At 51.2% G+C, this 22,665-nt stretch overlaps 1 protein-coding gene across 1 annotated transcript in view; it reads left to right on the top strand.

Moving 5' to 3' along the window:
* The first annotated feature begins 354 nt into the window (after positions 1-354).
* Positions 355-22,665, top strand: part of SYCE1 (synaptonemal complex central element protein 1) — an 81,942-nt gene continuing 59,631 nt past the window's right edge. The window contains exon 1 of the mRNA XM_063936054.1: positions 355-487. The gene's annotated coding sequence lies outside the window, so the exon portion shown is untranslated. The remainder of the gene's footprint in view (positions 488-22,665) is intronic.

Here is a 22,665-nt window from a genome sequence, read left to right as displayed (position 1 = left end):
AGAGCCCCCTAGATTGCACCCAGCTCGGTCGGGCACAAAAATCTAACTGAGGCTTGGAGGAGGGTCATAGGGGGAGGAGCCAGTGCACACCAGGTAGTCCTAAAGCTTTCTTTTTTGTGCCCAGTCTCCTGCGGAGCCGCTATTCTCCATGGTCCTTACGGAGTTCCCAGCATCCACTAGGACGTCAGAGAAAGAGAGAGAGACGGTAACCTGATGTGTGTAGCACTACTGGTCACAGAATGCCCTGGTACGTACTGATGTTCGCCATATATGTATGCCGCTGCGACTATGTGATGTGTGATATAACAGCGTACCTAAACTTTCCCGTCCGATAGGCTGCGGCCCGTCTGGTCGGCTCTTCTGTTCTTACTTGACACGACGACTGCCGGTATCCGTGTAGAATACCTGCGTGGGGTTTGGGCAGAGGGACAGAGACACCCCAACAGAAGCAACAACCCCCAAGACACACCAGCTTTACTACGGTGAGGTAAGTTAATAACGATTTATTGCAATCAAATGGACTATATTCTTCATTACTTGGGTTGCTGGCTAATAACCTGGCACACTACGGTAAGGTGCAGCACCTCATCACACATAACAATGGTAATATAAACATATCACATTAACATGACATATGCACGATTATCAATACTAGAAGCATCGTTCATCTAAACAACCCTGGTTCCGGACAGTTCAATGAATATAGTAATAGGCCACTAGATGGCGCTGAAAGTCCAGCAACAGCAGTCTCTGTAATTGTACTCCCGACGGAGGATTTCAAGTGTGTGTATCCTTGCAGGCAACACTGCACGAAAAGTCTTATGAGTGATCACTAGTGGCCACGCGGAGGGTGGAATGAGGAGTGAGTGCGGTAATGACCCCCTATTACTCTGGCCAGGGCACTGCGGTGGCTTGGAGTCCTGTCTGGGTTAAAATCCCTCTGTGTCCACAGGTAATCCTGTCTGTCTTTTGGGGTTCCCACTTGGCTGGATAACAGTATTTATTATGGGCTGTGGGAGAAATCAGGCATCACTGATGGCTGCAACTATAGTCTCTGATAGGCAATGACCTTTTGATACAGGGGTGACGCAAGGCCTGGATAACTGGATTATTTGCGGTAAGGAAGTCACTTGTAATGGGGGGTTCCTTATATACTCAACGTGTCAGGCTGGGTAATGTGTGTGTATAGCTGACCCATTACCTTGTCTCCCCTCTCACTGGGCATGCTCCATCTCTCCCAGCGGTTTCTCTCCCTTTGGCAGCAGAGGTGTTCGGGTCCCGGCGTCTGATGCCACAGCGCACAGCTCCCCGGGGTTCTCACTGTGCTTCCCCTCAGTAGCGCGCACCGCTTTCTTCACAGCGGCGGTTCCCCTCAGCGGCGGCTGGCGGCTCTCCGGCGCGGCTCTTCCCACTGTCAGACGTGGCTCTCTTCGGCGCTTCCCGTTCTCTCTCTCCCTCTGCACTGCACCTCTCGGCGGCTCGGGCAGTAGCGTATGTGCTGCTCCTTCAGCTCCCGCTCGTGGCGACCCTGCCTCTCTCCTCACAGCCACACATACCACCGGTGCCAATTCCCGCCTCCTCCTTTCCCGCTCTTCAGCAGCCAATCTCCGCATTGCTGTTAGACTGCCGGCACTGGGTCCTAGTGTCTTCCATCTAGCCCTCCGGCCAGACACATTCACCCCTGCAGTCCCTGGACCTGGTGGGTGAAACGGGTCCAGCAGTGGCTGGGACAGTTACTGGGCATCACAGATGCGCTGGAGGAGGTGCCCTGATATGTGATCCACTATAACCGTTATGCTTTGTGCTGGAGGAGTGTTCACAAGTTATCCCTGCAATATCCCTGTTTGATGTTAAAATAAACTTTATGCTGTTTTCTGAGATGGCCTGGCACCCAATTCTTTATGCGCTGCACCGACACCGGTAGTCCACTCCCACAATGCACCTGTAATTAAACACCTGATTATTCAGGGGACCCTCTGGTATCTGTGCCTGAACCCATGACTAGCCGGGGCAGAGTAAGTGTGATGCACTATACACAGTGACTGCAGATTTTGCATATCTAGTACCAGTGGGGTTTTACACACACATGGCGCTGCTGTCTGCATAGGCAGCGTGCGCCGTGAACCCCAGCCTCCCAACCGCCCGCCGGACACTGCGGTACGGGAGGTTTGCCATGCTGTAAATGATTGCCGGGTCGGCTGACCCGGCTTACCCATCTACACCGCGTCTTACCCGTGTCCAGCCCTGCGTGCAAGCCGGGTTGGATTCCCGGGAAAGTGGACCTGGGGTTTAGGAGAAGGATCCTTTTACACCCCTGCTGTCCCGGGATTTTGCGCGCTCCCGTGCAAAGTCCCGGGATATTTCAGGTGGTGTAAAAGGGGTATAACTCAGCTTCCGGCAGCACCTGTGTTTCTCTAACGTCCTAGTGGATGCTGGGGACTCCGTAAGGACCATGGGGAATAGACGGGCTCCGCAGGAGACATGGGCACTTTAAGAAAGAATTTGGATACTGGTGTGCTCTGGCTCCTCCCTCTATGTCCCTCCTCCAGACCTCAGTTTGAATCTGTGCCCGGACGAGCTGGGTGCTGTTCAGTGAGCTCTCCTGAGCTTGCTATAAGAAAGTATTTTGTTAGGTTTTTTTATTTTCAGGGAGCTCTGCTGGCAACAGACTCCCTGCATCGTGGGACAGAGGGGAGAGAAGCAGCCCTACTCACTGAAGATAGGTCCTGCTTCTTAGGCTACTGGACACCATTAGCTCCAGAGGGATCGTACACAGGATCTCACCCTCGTCGTCCGATCCCAGAGCCGCGCCGCCGTCCCCCTCGCAGAGCCGGAAGACAGAAGCCGGGTGAGTATGAGAAGCAAAGAAGACTTTGAAATCAGCGGCAGAAGACTCCGTTCTTCACATGAGGTAACGCACAGCACTGCAGCTGTGCGCCATTGCTCCATACACACCTCACATACTCCGGTCACTGTAAGGGTGCAGGGCGCAGGGGGGCGGCGCCCTGGGCAGCATATGGACCTCTGTTGGCAAAAATAAACATATATACAGTTGGGCACTGTATATATGTATGAGCCCCCGCCCAAAATATATGTATTTTAGCGGGACAGAAGCCCGCCATCAAGGGGGTGGGGCTTCTCCCTCAGCACTCACCAGCGCCATTTTTTCTCCACAGCTCCGCTGAGAAGAAGCTCCCCAGGCTCTCCCCTGCAGATCACGGTAGAAAAAGGGTAAAAAGAGAGGGGGGGCACATAAATTAGGCGCAAAAACATTATATACAGCAGCTACTGGGTTAACACTAAGTTACTGTGTTATTCCTGGGATTTATAGCGCTGGGGTGTGTGCTGGCATACTCTCTCTCTGTCTCACCAAAGGGCCTTGTGGGGGAACTGTCTTCAAAAAGGGCATTCCCTGTGTGTGTGGTGTGTCGGTACACTTGTGTCGACATGTCTGATGAGGAAGGCTATGTGGAAGCAGAGCGGGAGCAAATGAATGCGGTGTCTCCGCCGACGGCGCCGACACCTGATTGAATGGATATGTGGAAGGTTTTAAATGATAATGTTAATTCCTTGCATAAAAGGTTAGACAAAGCTGCAACCTCAGGACAGTCAGGGTCCCAACCCATGCCTGATCCTATGTCGCAGAGGCCGACAGGGTCTCAGAAGCGCCCACTATCCCAAATTATTGACACGGATACCGACATGGATTTTGACTCCAGTGTCGATTACGATGATGCAAAGTTACAGCCAAAATTGGCTAAATCCATCCGTTATATGATTATAGCTATTAAGGATGTGTTGCACATCACAGAGGAAACCCCAGTCCCTGACAAGAGGGTTCATATGTATGGGGAGAAGAAGCCGCAGGTAACTTTTCCCCCCTCACATGAGCTCAATGAGTTATGTGAAAAAGCTTGGGAATCTCCAGATAAAAAACTGCAGATTTCCAAAAAGATTCTTATGGTGTATCCTTTCCCGCCAGCGGACAGGTTACGCTGGGAATCCTCCCCTAGGGTGGACAAAGCTTTGACACGCTTATCCAAGAAGGTAGCCCTGCCGTCACAGGATACGGCTACCCTCAAAGATGCTGCGGATCGCAAACAGGAGGTTACCCTGAAGTCCATTTATACACATTCAGGTACCTTACTGAGGCAGGCAATCGCGTCGGCTTGGGTGTGTAGTGCTGTAGCAGCATGGACGGATACCTTATCTGAGGAACTTGATACCTTAGACAAGGATACTATATTAATGACCCTGGGGCATATTAAAGACGCTGTCCTTTATATGAGAGATGCTCAAAGAGACATTAGCCTTCTGGGCTCTAGAATAAATGCAATGTCGATTTCTGCCAGAAGGGTCCTGTGGACTCGGCAATGGACAGGTGATGCCGACTCAAAAAGGCACATGGAGGTTTTACCTTACAAGGGTGAGGAATTGTTTGGGGAGGGTCTCTCGGACCTGGTCTCCACAGCTACTGCTGGAAAGTCAAATTTTTTGCCATATGTTTCCTCACAGCCTAAGAGAGCACCGTATTACCAAATGCAGTCCTTTCGATCACAGAAAAACAAGAAAGTCCGAGGTGCGTCCTTTCTTGCCAGGGGCAGGGGCAGAGGACAGAAGCTGCACAACACAGCTAGTTCCCAGGAACAGAAGTCCTCCCCGGCTTCCACTAAATCCACCGCATGACGCTGGGGCTCCACAGGCGGAGCTAGGCCCGGTGGGGGCGCGTCTCCGAAATTTCAGCCACAAGTGGGTTCACTCCCAGGTGGAGCCCTGGGCACTAGAGATTGTGTCTCAGGGATACAAGCTGGAATTCGAAGAGATGCCCCCTCACCGATACCTCAAGTCGGCCCTGCCAGCTTCCCCCTTAGAGAGGGAAATAGTGTTAACTGCAATTCACAAATTGTATCTTCAACAGGTAGTGGTCAAGGTTCCCCTCCTTCAACAAGGAAAGGGTTATTATTCGACCATGTTTGTGGTACCGAAACCGGACGGTTCGGTCAGACCCATATTGAATTTAAAATCCCTGAACGTGTACCTAAAAAGGTTCCGGTTCAAGATGGAATCGCTGAGAGCGGTCATTGCAATCCTGGAAGGGGGGGATTTTATGGTGTCTCTGGACATAAAGGATGCATACCTTCATGTCCCCATTTATCCACCTCATCAGGCGTACCTCAGATTTGTGGTACAGGATTGTCATTACCAATTTCAGACGTTGCCGTTTGGTCTCTCCACGGCTCCGAGAATATTTACCAAGGTAATGGCGGAAATGATGGTACTCCTGCGGAAGCAAGGGGTCACAATTATCTCATACTTGGACGATCTCCTCATAAAAGCGAGGTCAAGAGAGCAGTTGCTGATCAGCGTAGCACGTTCTCTGGAAGTGTTACGGCAACACGGCTAGATTCTGAATATTCCAAAGGAGCAGTTGGTTCCTACGACTCGTCTGCCCTTCCTGGGCATGATTCTGGACACAGGCCAGAAAAGGGTTTATCTCCCGATAGAGAAGGTTCAGGAACTCATGACACTGGTCAGGGACCTATTAAAACCAAAATAGGTGTCAGTGCATCACTGCACTCGAGTCCTGGGAAAGATGGTGGCATCGTACGAGGCCATTCCCTTCGGCAGGTTCCATGCGAGGACCTTTCAATGGGACTTACTGGACAAATGGTCCGGATCACATATTCAGATGCATCGGTTAATCACCCTATCCCCCAGGGCCAGGGTGTCTCTCCTGTGGTGGCTGCAGAGTGCTCACCTTCTCGAAGGCCGCAGATTCGGCATTCAGGACTGGGTCCTGGTGACCACGGATGCAAGCCTCCGAGGGTGGGGAGCAGTCACACAGGGAAGAAATTTCCAAGGTCTGTGGTCAAGTCAGGAGACTTGCCTTCACATCAACATCCTGGAACTAAGGGCCATTTATAACGCCCTACGTCAAGCAGAGGCCCTGCTTCGCGGTCAACCAGTTCGGATTCAGTCAGACAACATCACCGCTGTGGCTCATGTAAACTGACAAGGCGGCACAAGGAGCAGGGTGGCGATGGCGGAAGCCACCAGAATTCTTCGCTGGGCGGAGAATCATGTAAGCGCACTGTCAGCAGTGTTCATCCCGGGGGTAGACAACTGGGAAACAGACTTTCTCAGCAGGCACGACCTCCACCCGGGGGAGTGGGGACTTCATCAAGAAGTCTTCGCACAGCTTGCAAGTCGTTGGGAACTGCCACAGGTGGACATGATGGCATCCCGCCTCAACAAGAAACTACAGAGGTATTGCGCCAGGTCAAGAGACCCTCAGGCGATAGCTGTAGATGCCCTGGTGACACCGTGGGTGTTCCAATCGGTCTATGTATTTCCTCCTCTTCCTCTCATACCCAAGGTGTTGAGAGTCATAAGAAAAAGAGGAGTGAGAACAATACTCATTGTTCCGGATTGGCCAAGAAGGACTTGGTATCCAGATCTGCAAGAAATGCTCACAGAGGACCCGTGGCCTCTTCCTCTAAGACAGGACTTGTTGCAATAAGGGCCCTGTCTGTTCCAAGACTTACCGCGGCTGCGTTTGACGGCATGGCGGTTGAACGCCGGATCCTAGCAGAAAAAGGCATTCCAGATGAGGTCATTCCTACGCTGATAAAGGCTAGGAAGGACGTGACAGCTCAACATTATCACCGTATATGGCGAAAATATGTTGCTTGGTGTGAGGCCAGGAATGCCCCTACGGAGGAATTCCAGCTGGGCCGTTTCCTTCACTTCCTACAGTCAGGAGTGACTTTGGGCCTGAAATTGGGTTCCATTAAGGTCCAGATTTCGGCCCTATCCATTTTCTTTCAAAAAGAGCTGGCTTCTCTACCTGAAGTTCAGACGTTTGTGAAGGGAGTGCTGCGTATTCAGCCTCCTTTTGTGCCCCCGGTGGCACCTTGGGATCTTAACGTGGTGTTGAGTTTCCTGAAATCCCACTGTTTGAACCACTCAAAACGGTGGAATTGAAATATCTCACGTGGAAGGTGGTCATGCTACTAGCATTGGCTTCGGCTAGGCGTGTGTCAGAATTGGTGGCTTTGTCACATAAAAGCCCCTATCTGGTTTTCCATGCGGATAGAGTAGAATTGCGGACCCGTCCACAATTTCTGCCAAAAGTGGTTTCATCCTTTCATATAAACCAACCTATTGTGGTGCCTGTGGCTACTACTGACTTGGAGGATTCCGAGTTACTTGATGTGGTCAGGGCTTTGAAGGTTTATGTAGCCAGAACGGCTAGGGTCAGGAAAACAGAATCTTTGTTTATCCTGTATGCTTCCAACAAGCTTGGTGCTCGTGCTTCAAAGCAAACTATTGCTCGCTGGATCTGTAATACGATTCAGCAGGCTCATTCTGCGGCTAGATTGCCGCTTCCAAAATCAGTTAAGGCCCATTCCACTAGGAAGGTGGGCTCTTCTTGGGCGGCTGCCAGAGGGGTCTCGGCATTACAGCTGTGCCGAGCGGCTACTTGGTCAGGTTCAAACACTTTTGCAAAGTTCTACAAGTTTGATACCCTGGCTGAGGAGGACCTTGTGTTTGCTCATTCGGTGCTGCAGAGTCATCCGCACTCTCCCGCCCGTTTGGGAGCTTTGGTATAATCCCCATGGTCCTTACGGAGTCCCCAGCATCCACTAGGACGTTAGAGAAAATAAGATTTTACTTACCGGTAAATCTATTTATCGTAGTCCGTAGTGGATGCTTGGCGCCCGTCCCAAGTGCGGACTTCTTCTGCAATACTTGTATATAGTTATTGCTGCAATAAGGGCTATGTAATTGTTGCATCAGGATTGAACTGATGCTCTGTTGTTGTTCATACTGTTGACTGGGTAAGTTTATCACAAGTTATACGGTGTGCAGGGCCGGCTCTAGGCATGTTCGAATAGAGCGGCCGCGCAGGGCGCCACCCTTAATGGGCGCCGCGCGCTGGCGCCGCCATATTCGAACATGGAGCCGGCCCTGCTCTGCAGCATCGTGTGACTTGAGTGCGCTATACGCGCTGAGCGGCGCCGGTGTCTAACGTCAGATGCCGGCGCCGCGCAGCACGCACAGCGCACTCAAGCGCCTTGGACTTGGAGGCTTCCTGGCCGCCCGCCCGCCAGCACCCCCGCACCCGGACCCGGACCTGCACTGCCGCACCCGGACAGCAGTACTTCTCCCCCTCCAACGCCGCAGGTATTTGGGGGGGGGCGGCTGAGTGAATCATTTATGGATGGCACTGTGGGGGCATTTACCTGGCACTGTGACACTGGGGGCATTTATCTGGCACTGTGGGGGCATTTACCTGGCACTGTGGGGCATTTACCTGGCACTGTGGGGACATTTATCTGGCACTGGGGGCATTTATCTGGCACTGTGGGGGCATTTACCTGGCACTGTGGGGACATTTATCTGGCACTGGGGGCATTTATCTGGCACTGTGGGGACATTTATCTGGCACTGTGGGGGCATTTATCTGGCAGTGTGGGGACATTTATCTGGCACTGTGGGGACATTTATCTGGCAGTGTGGGGACATTTATCTGGCACTGTGGGCATTTACCTGGCACTGTGGGGACATTTATCTGGCACTGTGGGCATTTACCTGGCACTGTGGGGACATTTATCTGGCACTGGGGGCATTTATCTGGCACTGTGGGCATTTATCTGGCACTGTGGGGACATTTATCTGGCACTGTGGCTGTGGGGGCATTTATCTGGCACTGTGGGGGCATTTATCTGGCACTATGGGGACATTTTGGCACTATGGGGGCATTTATCTGGCACTGTGGGGGCATTTATCTGGCACTGTGGGGACATTTATCTGGCACTGTGGCTGTGGGGGCATTTATCTGGCACTGTGGCTAGGCAAAGTGTCTAACGTGCTCTGCCTGGCGCAAAGTGTCTAACGTGCTCTGCCTGGCGCAAAGTGTCTAACTTGCTCTGCCTGGCGCAAAGTGTCTAACGTGCTCTGCCTGGCGCAAAGTGTCTAACGTGCTCTGCCTGGCGCAAAGTGTCTAACGTGCTCTGCCTGGCGCAAAGTGTCTAACGTGCTCTGCCTGGCGCAAAGTGTCTAGGAGGTTCTACCTGGTGCAGTGTGTATTAACTGCACTACTGTGTGGTGTAATGCGAATTGCCACTATTATGTGGCCACGCACCTTCCCCACGAAGCAACGCCCCTAAATTTTTGCTGCGCGCCTTCGGCGCACACTGTCCTTGCTTTACCGTGTAGGTAGATGAGCACCAAGCATTACAGTATGTACATCATTTTGCCCTCCTAACTTAAAAATGTGCCCTCCCTGCCCTAAAAAGTGAACACTATCGTGTAGCTGGCACTGCTGGGGGGCATATTGTGTGTAGCTGGCACTGCTGGGGGGCATATCATGTCTATCTGGCACTGCACATTGTGTATCTGGCACTATACTGGAGACATTGGGGTAAATTTACTAAGATTCGTGTTTTCCCGTTTGAGGTCAAAGTTCAATCACGAATGACATCGAAAGTGTAAATATGCAACTTTTTGAATTGATTACGACTAATTTACTAAGCTGCCGTATTCTGCATTTTCGGGTTTTCCGATATCGATGTCATTCGGTTTTTTTGGCAGTGTTTTACGTGAGTGACTTGTAAAACACTGCCGACTTTAATACAATGAATCTCGGCCGGATCTGAGAGATCCGTGCTGGGCTTCATTGTGCACTTTGTTTAACAAAAAAATAAAGTTTAAATGTAAAAAAAAAATTGCGTGGGGTCTGCCCTCCTAAGGCAAACCAGCCTCGGTCTCTTTGAGCCGATCCTGGTTGCAGAAATATGGGGAAAAAATGGACAGGGGTTCCCCCATATTTAAGCAACCAGCATCGGGCTCTGCGCCTGGTCCTGGTTCCAAAAATACGGGGGACAAAAAGAGTAGGGGTCCCCCGTATTTTTGAAACCAGCACCGGGCTCCACTAGCTGGACAGATAATGCCACAGCCGGGGGTCACTTTTATACGGTGCCTTGCGGCCGTGGCATCAAATATCCAACTAGTCACCCCTGGCCGGGGTACCCTGGGGGAGTGGGGACCCCTTAAATCAAGGGGTCCCCCCCAGCCACCCAAGGGCCAGGGGTGAAGCCCGAGGCTGTCCCCCCCATCCAATAAGCTGCGGATGGGGGGCTGATAGCCTTTGTGAAAAGTGATTGATATTGTTTTTAGTAGCAGTACTACAAGGCCCAGCAAGCCTCCCCCGCAAGCTGGTACTTGGAGAACCACAAGTACCAGCATGCGGCGGAAAAACGGGCCCGCTGGTACCTGTAGTACTACTACTAAAAAAATACCCCAATAAAGACAACACACACACACCTTGAAAGTATAACTTTAATACATCCATCCACACCTCCATATACACATACTTACCTTATGTTCCCACGCAGGTCGGTCCTCTTCTCCAGTAGAATCCATGGTGTACCTGTAGAAAAAATTATACTCACATAATCCAGTGTTTTCGGCTCCTCGGTAAATCCTTTTGTAATCCACGTACTTGAAAAAATAAAAAAACGGACAGCCGACCACGAACTGAAAGGGGACCCATGTTTTCACATGGGTCCCCTTTCCCCGAATGCCAGAAACCCACTCTGACTGATGTCTAAGTGGGTTTCTTCAGCCAATCAGGGAACGCCACGTTGTGGCACCCTCCTGATCGGCTGTGTGCTCCTGTACTGACTGACAGGCGGCACACGGCAGTGTTACAATGTAGCGCCTATGCGCTCCATTGTAACCAATGGTGGGAACTTTCAGGTCAGCGGTTGACCGAAAGTGACCTCACCGCTGACCTGAAAGTTCCCACCATTGGTTACAATGGAGCGCATAGACGCTACATTGTAACACTGCCGTGTGCCGCCTGTCATACAGTACAGGAGCACACAGCCGATCAGGAGGGTGCCACAACGTGGCGTTCCCTGATTGGCTGAAGAAACCCACTTAGACATCAGTCAGAGTGGGTTTCTGGCATTCGGGGAAAGGGGACCCATGTGAAAACATGGGTCCCCTTTCAGTTCGTGGTCGGGTGTCCGTTTTTTTATTTTTTCAAGTACGTGGATTACAAAAGGATTTACCGAGGAGCCGAAAACACTGGATTATGTGAGTATAATTTTTTCTACAGGTACACCATGGATTCTACTGGAGAAGAGGACCGACCTGCGTGGGAACATAAGGTAAGTATGTGTATATGGAGGTGTGGATGGATGTATTAAAGTTATACTTTCAAGGTGTGTGTGTGTGTTGTCTTTATTGGGGTATTTTTTTAGTAGTAGTACTACAGGTACCAGCGGGCCCGTTTTTCCGCCGCATGCTGGTACTTGTGGTTCTCCAAGTACCAGCTTGCGGGGGAGGCTTGCTGGGCCTTGTAGTACTGCTACTAAAAACAATATCAATCACTTTTCACAAAGGCTATCAGCCCCCCATCCGCAGCCTATTGGATGGGGGGGACAGCCTCGGGCTTCACCCCTGGCCCTTGGGTGGCTGGGGGGGGGACCCCTTGATTGAAGGGGTCCCCACTCCCCCAGGGTACCCCGGCCAGGGGTGACTAGTTGGATATTTGATGCCACGGCCGCAAGGCACTGTATAAAAGTGACCCCCGGCTGTGGCATTATCTGTCCAGCTAGTGGAGCCCGGTGCTAGTTTCAAAAATACGGGGGACCCCTACTCTTTTTGTCCCCCGTATTTTTGGAACCAGGACCTGGCGCAGAGCCCGATGCTGGTTGCTTAAATATGGGGGAACCCCTGTCCATTTTTTTCCCATATTTCTGCAACCAGGATCGGCTCAAAGAGACCGAGGCTGGTTTGCCTTAGGAGAGGGGACCCCACGCAATTTTTTTTTTACATTTAAACTTTATTTTTTTGTTAAACAAAGTGCACAATGAAGCCCAGCACGGATCTCTCAGATTCGGCCGAGATTCATTGTATTAAAGTCGGCAGTGTTTTACAAGTCACTCACGTAAAACACTGCCAAAAAAAACGAATGACATCGACATCGGAAAACCCGAAAATGCAGAATACGGCAGCTTAGTAAATTAGTCGTAATCAATTCAAAAAGTTGCATATTTACACTTTCGATGTCATTCGTGATTGAACTTTGACCTCAAACGGGAAAACACGAATCTTAGTAAATTTACCCCATTGTGTGTAAGGAACACTACTGTGGCTGTTATGTGTAAATCTGCTAATTGTGTGCGTAGAGGGGGTGTGAAAACATATTTATTTATAGTCTAATAATATGAAGGTATGAGGCCACGCCCACTTTTCATGGAGCGCACGCGCCTTCGGTGCGCGCATAATGGGCGCATAATGTTTTCGCTCAGGGTGCTAGTAGGCCTGGAGCCGGCCCTGACGGTGTGATTGGTGTGGCTGGTATGAGTCTTGCCCTGGATTTCCAAAATCCTTTCCTTGTACTGTCAGCTCTTCCGGGCACAGTTTCTCTAACTGAGGTCTGGTGGAGGGACATAGAGGGAGGAGCCAGAGCACACCAGAATCTAAATTCTTTCTTAAAGTGCCCATGTCTCCTGCGGAGCCCGTCTATTCCTCATGGTCCTTACGGAGTCCCCAGCATCCACTACGGACTACGAGAAATAGATTTACCGGTAAGTAAAATCTTATTTTTTTTGTTCTTTATATGTTTTTTCTCTCCTCCTCTTTCCCCGTTGTATGTGTGTGTGCGGGATAAAAAATTAAATTAAAACAGAAAATACAAAAACATAAAAAAAAAAATGTATTAAAAAATATATATTTTTAAAACATTGGCCCTCATTCCGAGTTGTTCGCTCGTTATTTTTCTTCGCATCGGAGCGATAAGTCGCAAACTGTGCATGCGCAATGTTCGCAGTGCGCCTGCGCCAAGTAAATTAGCACAAAAGTTAGGTATTTTACTTACGGCTTAACGAAGAATTTTCATCGTTCTGGTGATCGGAGTGTGATTGACATGAAGTGAGTGTTTCTGGGCGGAAACTGGCTGTTTTATGGGAGTGTGCGAAAAAACGCTGCCGTTTCTGGGAAAAACGCGGGAGTGTCTGAAGAAACGGGGCAGTGTCTGGGCGAACGCTGGGTGTGTTTGTGACGTCAAACCAGGAACGAAAAGGACTGAACTGATCGCTGTGTAGGAGTAAGTCTCGAGCTACTCGGAAACTGCAAAGAAATTTCTATTCGCTATTCTATGCGCAATTCTTCTAATCTTTAGTTCGCAATTCTGCTATGCTAAGATACACTCCCAGTAGGCGGCGGCTTAGCGTGTGCAATGCTGCTAAAAGCAGCTAGCGAGCGAACAACTCGTAATGAGGGCCATTATACTATTCTAACAGGCCAGGTATTGCTGCAGACATAGGGACCTCCCTCCCCACCCCTGTCTAACATGTGTCACGTGATGAGCCTGCTGGGGTTTTGGAGATGTGACAAGCAGAAGCTCTCACCTCTGTAACATGAGAGGCACAAACACCCATTAATCTTCAGCAAATATCGCCCTCAGTGACCCTCTATAGCCTGCAGCGTGGACGGCTTACTCTGCAGACGGCTTAATCTTCAAACAATAGCACCTATGGAGGCTTTGTGAGCGGCAGAACCACCTGTAGCGTAGACGACAAGCAGAGAAACGACATTACTATCAGCCGTCGGCCTTTTCATCCATTACTCTCATTGCACAAACATTTCCACATCGGGGGGGCAATCTGCACATATCACAATGATGGTGATACGGCCAGCAGTACAAGAAACAATTACACAAAGAGGAAGGACCCTAATCATTATTCCGCAGTAGACTGGGCACAACTAAGAAAGATTTAGGACTACCTGGTGTGCACTGGCTCCTCCCTCTATGCCCCTCCTCCAGACCTCAGTTAGAATTTTGTGCCCGGCCGAGCTGGTTGCACACTAGGGGCTCTCCTGAGCTCTTAGAAAAGAAAGTATAATTTAGGTTTTTATTTTCAGTGAGATCTGCTGGCAACAGGCTCACTGCTACGAGGGACTGAGGGGAGAAGAAGCGAACCTACCTGCTTGCAGCTAGCTTGGGCTTCTTAGGCTACTGGACACCATTAGCTCCAGAGGGATCGAACACAGGCCCAGCCTCGGTCGTCCGGTCCCGAAGCCGCGCCGCCGTCCCCCTTGCAGAGCCAGAAGCAAGAAGAACGTCCAGAAAATCGGCGGCTGAAGACTTCGGTCTTCATTAAGGTAGCGCACAGCACTGCAGCTGTGCGCCATTGCTCCCCATGCACACCACACACTCCGGTCACTGATGGGTGCAGGGCGCTGGGGGGGGGGGCGCCCTGGGCTGCAATAAAAATACCTTAGCTTGGCAAATAAACACATAATATAGTCAGTAAGACTATATATGTGTAAAATCCCCTGCCAAAAATATCCTGAAAAAAGCGGGAGAAGTCCGCTGTGAAGGGGGCGGGGCTATCTCACTCAGCACACTGGCGCCATTTCCTCTCACAGCTCCACTGGAAGGACGCTCCCAAGGCTCTCCCCTGCAGTTTCCAGGCTCAATAGGGTAAAAAAGAAAGGGGGGGCACTAAATTGAGGCGCAAAACTGTGTATTATAGCAGCTATAGGGGAAAAATCACTGTGTGTAGTGTGTATCCCTGCATTATATAGCGCTCTGGTGTGTGCTGGCATACTCTCTCTCAGTCTCCCCAAAGGACTTTGTGGGGTCCTGTCCTCAGTCAGAGCATTCCCTGTGTGTGTGCGTTGTGTCGGTACGGCTGTGTCGACATGTTTGATGAGGAGGCTTATGTGGAGGCGGAGCAGATGCCGATAAATGTGATGTCACCCCCTGCAGGGTCGACACCTGAATGGATGGACATGTGGAAGGAATTACGCGACAGTATCAACTCCTTACATAAAAGGTTTGACGACATAGCAGATGTGGGACAGCCGGCTGCTCAGCCTGTGCCTGCCCAGGCGTCTCAAAAGCCATCAGGGGCTCTAAAACGCCCACTACCTCAGATGGCAGAAACAGATGTCGACACGGATACTGACTCCAGTGTCGACGACGATGAGACTAGTGTACATTCCAATAGAGCCACTCGTTATATGTTTACGGCAATGAAAAATGTGTTGCACATTTCTGATATTACCCCGGGTACCACAAAAAAGGGTATTATGTTTGGGGAGAAAAAGCTACCAGTGGTTTTTCCCCCATCTGATGAATTAAATGAAGTGTGTGAAGAAGCGTGGGCTTCCCACGATAAGAAACTGGTAATTTCTAAAAAGTTACTAATGGCGTACCCTTTCCCGCCAGAGGACAGGTCACGTTGGGAGACATCCCCTAGGGTGGATAAAGCGCTCACACGTCTGTCAAAAAAGGTGGCACTACCGTCTCCGGACACGGCCGCCCTAAAGGAGCCTGCAGATAGAAAGCAGGAGACTATCCTGAAGTCTGTATATACACACTCGGGTATTATACTGAGATCAGCTATTGCTTCAGCATGGATGTGCAGTGCTGCAGCTGCGTGGTCAGATTCCCTGTCGGAAAACATTGATACCCTAGACAGGGACACTATATTGCTAACCGTAGAGCATATTAAAGACGCTGTCTTGTACATGAGAGATGCACAGAGGGATATTTGCCGGCTGGCATCTAAAATAAACGCAATGTCCATTTCTGCCAGGAGAGGATTGTGGACTCGGCAGTGGACAGGATATGCAGATTCTAAAAGGCACATGGAAGTTTTGCCTTACAAGGATGAGGAGTTGTTTGGGGATGGTCTCTCGGACCTCGTTTCCACAGCGACAGCTGGGAAGTCAGCATTTTTACCCCATGTTCCCTCACAGCCAAAGAAAGCACCGTATTATCAGGTACAGTCCTTTCGGCCCCAGAAAGGCAAGCGGGTTAGAGGCGCGTCCTTTCTGCCCAGAGGCAGAGGTAGAGGGAAAAAGCTGCACCATACAGCCAGTTCCCAGGAACAAAAGTCCTCCCCCGCTTCCTCTAAGTCCACCGCATGACGCTGGGGCTCCACAGGCGGAGCCAGGTACGGTGGGGGCCCGTCTCAAGAACTTCAGCGGCCAGTGGGCTCGCTCATGGGTGGATCCCTGGATTCTACAAGTAGTATCTCAGGGGTACAAGCTGGAATTCGAGACGTCTCCCCCTCGCCGTTTCCTCAAATCTGCCTTGCCGACAGCTCCCCCGGACAGGGAGGCAGTGCTGGAGGCGATTCACAGGTGATAATCAAGGTACCCCTCCTTCAACAAGGACGGGGTTACTATTCCACAATGTTTGTGGTACCGAAACCGGACGGTTCGGTGAGACCCATTTTAAATTTAAAATCCTTGAACACTTATATAAGAAGGTTCAAGTTCAAGATGGAATCGCTCAGGGCGGTGATTGCAAGCCTGGACGAGGGGGATTACATGGTATCACTGGACATCAAGGATGCTTACCTGCATGTCCCCATTTACCCTCCTCACCAGGAGTACCTCAGATTTGTGGTACAGGACTGTCATTACCAATTCCAGACGTTGCCGTTTGGTCTGTCCACGGCACCGAGGGTATTTACCAAGGTAATGGCCGAAATGATGATACTCCTTCGGAGAAAGGGAGTTTTAATTATCCCGTACTTGGACGATCTCCTTATAAAGGTGAGGTCCAGGGAACAGTTGTTGATCGGTGTAGCACTAGCTCGGGAAGTGCTACAACAGCACGGCTGGATCCTGAATATTCCAAAGTCGCAGCTGGTTCCTACAACGCGTCTACTGTTCCTGGGGATGGTTCTGGACACAGAACAGAAAAAAGTGTTTCTCCCGGAGGAGAAGGCCAAGGAGTTGTCATCTCTAGTCAGAGACCTCCTAAAACCAAAACAGGTGTCGGTGCACCACTGCACGCGAGTCCTGGGAAAGATGGTGGCTTCTTACGAAGCAATTCCATTCGGAAGGTTCCATGCAAGGATCTTTCAGTGGGATCTGTTGGACAAGTGGTCCGGATCGCATCTTCAGATGCATCGGCTAATAACCCTGTCTCCAAGGACCAGGGTGTCGCTGTTGTGGTGGCTGCAGAGTGCTCATCTTCTAGAGGGCCGCAGATTCGGCATACAGGACTGGGTCCTGGTGACCACGGATGCCAGCCTTCGAGGTTGGGGGGCAGTCACACAGGGAAGAAACTTCCAAGGACTATGGACAAGTCAGGAGACTTCCCTACACATAAATATTCTGGAACTAAGGGCCATTTACAATGCCCTAAGTCAGGCAAGACCCCTGCTTCAACACCAGCCGGTGCTGATCCAGTCAGACAACATCACGGCGGTCGCCCATGTAAACCGTCAGGGCGGCACAAGAAGCAGGATGGCGATGGCAGAAGCCACAAGGATTCTCCGATGGGCGGAAAATCATGTGTTAGCACTGTCAGCAGTGTTCATTCCGGGAGTGGACAACTGGGAAGCAGACTTCCTCAGCAGGCACGACCTCCACCCGGGAGAGTGGGGACTTCATCCAGAAGTCTTCCAAATGGTTGTACACCGTTGGGAAAGGCCACAGGTGGACATGATGGTGTCCCGCCTCAACAAAAAGCTAAAAAGATATTGCGCCAGGTCAAGGGACCCTCAGGCGATAGCTGTGGACGCTCTAGTGACACCGTGGGTGTACCAGTCGGTTTATGTGTTCCCTCCTCTGCCTCTCATACCCAAGGTACTGAGAATAATAAGAAGGAGAGGAGTAAGAACTATACTTGTGGTTCCGGATTGGCCAAGAAGAGCTTGGTACCCAGAACTTCAAGAAATGATCTCAGAGGACCCATGGCCTCTGCCGCTCAGACAGGACCTGCTGCAGCAGGGACCCTGTCTGTTCCAAGACTTACCGCGACTGCGTTTGACGGCATGGCGGTTGAACGCCGGATCCTGAAGGAAAAGGGCATTCCGGAGGAAGTCATCCCTACGCTGATTAAAGCTAGGAAGGAGGTGACCGCAAACCATTATCACCGCATATGGCGAAAATATGTTGCGTGGTGTGAGGCCAGAAGGGCCCCAACGGAGGAATTTCAGCTGGGTCGATTTCTGCACTTCCTACAGTCAGGGGTGACTATGGGCCTCAAATTAGGTTCCATTAAGGTCCAGATTTCGGCTCTGTCGATTTTCTTCCAAAAAGAACTGGCTTCGCTGCCTGAAGTTCAGACGTTTGTTAAAGGAGTGCTGCATATTCAGCCCCCTTTTGTGCCTCCAGTGGCACCTTGGGAACTCAACGTGGTGTTGGATTTCCTTAAGTCACATTGGTTTGAGCCACTTAAAACCGTGGAACTAAAATATTTCACGTGGAAAGTGGTCATGCTGTTGGCCTTGGCTTCGGCCAGGCGTGTGTCAGAATTGGCGGCTTTGTCATGTAAAAGCCCTTATCTGATTTTCCATATGGATAGGGCGGAATTGAGGACTCGTCCCCAATTTCTTCCTAAGGTAATATCAGCTTTTCATTTGAACCAACCTATTGTGGTGCCTGCGGCTACTAAGGACTTGGAGGATTCCAAGTTGCTGGACGTAGTCAGGGCCCTGAAAATCTATGTTTCCAGGACGGCTGGAGTCAGGAAAACTGACTCGCTATTTATCCTGTATGCGCCCAACAAGCTGGGTGCTCCTGCTTCAAAGCAGTCTATTGCTCGCTGGATCTGTAGTACGATTCAACTTGCACATTCTGCGGCTGGACTGCCGCATCCTAAATCTGTAAAAGCCCATTCCACGAGGAAAGTGGGCTCTTCTTGGGCGGCTGCCCGAGGGGTCTCGGCTTTACAACTTTGCCGAGCTGCTACTTGGTCGGGTTCAAACACATTTGCTAAATTCTACAAGTTTGATACCCTGGCTGAGGAGGACCTTGAGTTTGCTCATTCAGTGCTGCAGAGTCATCCGCGCTCTCCCGCCCGTTTGGGAGCTTTGGTATAATCCCCATGGTCCTTACGGAGTTCCCAGCATCCACTAGGACGTCAGAGAAAATAAGAATTTACTCACCGGTAATTCTATTTCTCGTAGTCCGTAGTGGATGCTGGGCGCCCATCCCAAGTGCGGATTGTCTGCAATACTTGTATATAGTTATTGCCTAACTAAAGGGTTATTGTTGGAGCCATCTGTTGAGAGGCTCAGTTGTTATTCATACTGTTAACTGGGTATAGTATCACAAGTTGTACGGTGTGATTGGTGTGGCTGGTATGAGTCCTACCCGGGATTCCAAATCCTTTCCTTATTGTGTCAGCTCTTCCGGGCACAGTTTCCTAACTGAGGTCTGGAGGAGGGGCATAGAGGGAGGAGCCAGTGCACACCAGGTAGTCCTAAATCTTTCTTAGTTGTGCCCAGTCTCCTGCGGAGCCGCTATTCCCCATGGTCCTTACGGAGTTCCCAGCATCCACTACGGACTACGAGAAACAGAATTACCGGTGAGTAAATTCTTATTTTTTTAATACTTAATTGGTGCCTAATGGTAAAGTCATATATAGCTGACACAATTGTGTATGACACTGTAAAACGTCCATGACACATCGCAATGCGGTATTTTAAAAGGAAAATTGTGCACGCTTGTATTCACTACAGCTGCAGTAGTAGACGGGCGTTTGCACAGCAACTAAAGGGTGTGATATATTTTATAGACATTCACAATGCTGACATTAATAGAGAATATTGGCTGTGTCAACATTCAGTGTGCCAACACGCAGAGGCGTAACTAGGGTTTTTGGAGCCCAGGGCAAGATGGAAAATGGCGCCCCCCCCCCCCCAAAAAAAAAAAACAGCAAAAGAAGCATGTGCGCGCGCAGAAGGGGTGTGGCCACTGAAAATGGCCCACAGTGCCAGTTACATTGCCCCACAGTGCCAGATACAATGCCCCACAGTGCCAGATACAATGCCCCACAGTGCCAGATACATGCCCCACAGTGCCAGATACATTGCCCCACAGTGCCAGTTACATTGCCAGATACATTGCCCCACAGTGCCAGATACAATGCCCCACAGTGCCAGATACATGCCCCACAGTGCCAGATACATTGCCGCACAGTGCCAGATACATTGCCGCACAGTGCCAGATACATTGCCCCACAGTGCCAGATACATTGCCCCACAGTGCCAGATACATTGCCCCACAGTGCCAGATACATTGCCCCACAGTGCCAGTTACATTGCCAGATACATTGCCCCACAGTGCCAGTTACAATGCCAGATACATTGCCCCACAGTGCCAGTTACATTGCCCCACAGTGCCAGATACATTGCCCCACAGTGCCAGATACATGCCCCACTGTGCCAGATACATGCCCCACAGTGCCAGATACATGCCCCACAGTGCCAGTTACATTGCCCACAATGCCAGTTACATTGCCCCACAGTGCCAGTTACAATGCCAGATACATTGCCCCACAGTGCCAGTTACATTGCCCCACTGTGCCAGATACATGCCCCACTGTGCCAGATACATGCCCCGCTGTGCCAGATACATTGCCCCACAGTGCCAGATACATGCCCCACAGTGCCAGTTACATTGCCCCACAATGCCAGTTACATTGCCAGATACATTGCCCCACAGTGCCAGTTACAATGCCAGATACATTGCCCCACAGTGCCAGATACATGCCCCACAGTACCAGATACATTGCCCCACAGTGCCAGATACATGCCCCACAGTGCCAGATACATGCCCCACAGTGCCAGATACATGCCCCACAGTGCCAGTTACATTGCCCCACTGTGCCAGATACATGCCCCACAGTGCCAGATACATGCCCCACAGTGCCAGTTACATTGCCCACAATGCCAGTTACATTGCCCCACAGTGCCAGTTACAATGCCAGATACATTGCCCCACAGTGCCAGTTACATTGCCCCACTGTGCCAGATACATGCCCCACTGTGCCAGATACATGCCCCGCTGTGCCAGATACATTGCCCCACAGTGCCAGATACATGCCCCACAGTGCCAGTTACATTGCCCCACAATGCCAGTTACATTGCCAGATACATTGCCCCACAGTGCCAGTTACAATGCCAGATACATTGCCCCACAGTGCCAGATACATGCCCCACAGTACCAGATACATTGCCCCACAGTGCCAGATACATGCCCCACAGTGCCAGATACATGCCCCACAGTGCCAGATACATGCCCCACAGTGCCAGTTACATTGCCCCACTGTGCCAGATACATGCCCCACAGTGCCAGATACATGCCCCACAGTGCCAGATACATGCCCCACAGTGCCAGATACATGCCCCACTGTTTGTGCCAGATACATGCCCCACAGTGCCAGTTACTTTGCCCCACAGTGCCAGTTACATTGCCCCACAGTGCCAGATACATGCCCCGCTGTGCCAGATACATGCCCCACAGTGCCAGATACATGCCCCACAGTGCCAGATACATGCCCCTCAGTGCCAGTTACATTGCCCCACTGTGCCAGATACATTGCCCCACTGTGCCAGATTCATGCCCCACTGTGCCAGATACATGCCCCACTGTGCCCCACTGTGCCAGATACATGCCCCACTGTGCCAGATACATGCCCCACTGTGCCCCACTGTGCCAGATACATGCCCCACTGTGCGGCCCCCCCGGTCACTCACCTGCTGTTGTGTCTGTGAGGGGAGGAGAGTGCAGCGCAGCGCCTCTCCTTCCCCTCACCGCTCCCGGTCTCCGGCGGCTGTGTGGCGCCGGTTCGCCAGCCAATCAGAGCTCGCGGACCGGCAGCCAATCAGGAGCCGGTCCGCAAGCTCTGATTGGCTAACGCCGGAGACCGGACACACGCAGCGCTGCTGGCAGCGCTGTTAGTGCTCTGGCGGCGGTGAGGGGAGGGAGAGACGCTGCGCTCTCCTCCCCTCACATTTCGGCGTGATGGGGGCGAGTGGGGCATGATGCCCTGGCCGCTGGCGGCGCCCCCCTCTCCTGGGCCTGCCAAGGCGCCCAGGGCACGTGCCACACTCGCCCTACCCTTGTTACGCCGGCGACACGTGTGTTATGTCGACATTGTTGGAATGTTGACACAGTATTTTTAGCGTCTTTCTGTTGCTAACCCTAACAGTAACCATAAAGCTAATCATAACCCTAAACCTAATGGAAAGGTCGACTTGTTTTGCCAATGTCGACGCTTCCATTGACATTCTGTCAATGTCGACATGTTGCAGGTGTTGACATTAATGATGTTGAGACACCGCATCATTAATGTTGACCTTCTTTGTCAACTGGATGGCAAATGGAAAAGTGGAGGAGAAGCGTCTATTGGCATTGTCGTGGGCCGTGTAGCCAGATCTGTGCGAAACGCGTGGGTAACGCCTATTTCCATTGTATGGTATTGCTCCTGATGGTGGCTGCTATCAAGTGCGGGAAAGGTATGGGGGTGTCAGTGTAGGCATTAGGATGTACAGTACATATTGTGGTATTCCATTTGCACTCAGAATCAGGCCCCATATTTTTGGGTGAATTTATGGTTCCCGCCACATTATTTTCTTTGGAATATCATCAGTATTGGGCCTACAACTCCCATTATCATCTCGTCTTTATCCGGCAAGTCTCTGCATGAAGCCAGGGATTTGCCGGGGGCCCCTGCGGGCAGCACGTTGCCCTGCCTGGTGCCCCAGAAGCCTGAAACAGGTGCCACTGGGCAGGGGTGTATCTAGGGGTCTGAGCGCCCCTGGCAAAGTAAGGAACTGGCGCCTCCCACCTCCCACACCTAGGGACACAGAGGCGGGAGTTACAGACAGG

The sequence above is a fragment of the Pseudophryne corroboree genome, chromosome 8 (genome assembly GCF_028390025.1).
Source record: "Pseudophryne corroboree isolate aPseCor3 chromosome 8, aPseCor3.hap2, whole genome shotgun sequence".
In the NCBI taxonomy this organism is placed as follows: Eukaryota; Metazoa; Chordata; class Amphibia; order Anura; family Myobatrachidae; genus Pseudophryne; species Pseudophryne corroboree.
The sequence above is the reverse complement of the archived record's forward strand: the minus strand, read 5'-3'. Positions and strand labels throughout refer to the sequence as shown.